Here is a 1,427-nt window from a genome sequence, read left to right on the forward strand (position 1 = left end):
GCATCCTATTCGTGGGTATATGGCTCAGCTGTTGTCTTAAGCCCCTTCCAGAAAAACAAAAAGCAGTGCCCAGTGGCATCGTACCATCACTTGGACTTGAGTGTTGTCTTGATTTCCTCGCATCCCCGCCTACTTCCATACTACTTCCATGCTAACAGTATGGAATGTAAGTTCTACTTGGGAGGAGGCTAGAATCTTGGCAACATCGTTGCAGTCACAGGGTGAACACAAGAAGCCAGTTGCACATTCGTGCCTTAGTGACGCTGGCAAGAGCTGGCAGTTTACTCCCTTACCTGCTGGAGCTATGGTTTAAGGAGAAGGGGAGTATCCCAGCAGCGACGGGCAGAACGTGGCCCAGAGTTAGCGTTTTCACAGAGACGGGCAGCAAACCCCAGAGACAGCCACTACTCTGAGCTGTTGGCTGGGCTCCACCCTTACTGTTTTAGTAACAGGCACATCATTACGCCTGGAATGGATTTGTTTCCTTCATTCATTATATACCGAGTGGCTGCTCTGTGTGTGCCTGGCACTGTTTGGGATTTTTGTGGACTGTAGTATCTTTCATCCTAAAAGTCCAGTGAAGCAGCCCTCCTCTACATTTGATAGAGACACTTGAACTTCATAGTGGTTCGATGACTTGCCTGTGGTTGCACAGTTAGGTGACAGAACCAGAATTTGAATTTGAGCCTTTAACTCTCAAGTCTGGCTTTCTATGGTTTCTGTGAAAATCTTAAATGCCAGTACTCAGGCCTCAGCAGCGGTGATTCAAGGGTGGAGGGATCTTTTAGATTTCGAAGTTCACTTTTTAGCTTGCTGTCCATGTACCAAGAACCAAATATCAGGATCACTAAAGCTCAGTTTGTTTTCGAGATATAATTGACGTTAGTTTCGGGTGTGCAATTTATTCAGTATTTGTACATATTGCAAAATGGTCTGTCCATTTTTTTTCCCTTGTGATGAGAGCCTTTAAGATCTAGGCTTTTGGCAAGTTTCAGATATAAATAATACAGTATTATCAACTATAGCCACCATGCCTTACATTATATCTGCAGGATTTCTTTATTTTGGCTTTTTTTTTTTTTTTTTTTTTAAGTGGTGATATGGCCTGGGCAGGAGTTCAGGTGCATTCGTTTCCCCTGTGAACTTGAGCCAGCTGGGAGTAGAGGGCTTGCTTGACTGATTTATGTAACCTGGGCAGAGAAGGGGGAAGAAAGAGATGTCAGGTCTGCTCCCATGGAAAGCCTGGAGGTGAGTGAAGGCTGTGGCCACCATACCTGAGGTAGATGGTCCCTAAGAGTTTGACCTTTGGGATGGACTCCAACATAAGGCATGGACTCTAACCAATCTGGTAAATTCTTCCCATGTGGAGGTAGAAGGTAAGGGTCTGCATGAGAAATCCCTCCCCTCCCCCCCCCCCCCCCCCACAC

Source organism: Crocuta crocuta, unplaced genomic scaffold, assembly GCF_008692635.1.
Source record: "Crocuta crocuta isolate KB4526 unplaced genomic scaffold, BGI_CrCroc_1.0 scaffold124, whole genome shotgun sequence".
Lineage (NCBI taxonomy): Eukaryota > Metazoa > Chordata > Mammalia > Carnivora > Hyaenidae > Crocuta > Crocuta crocuta.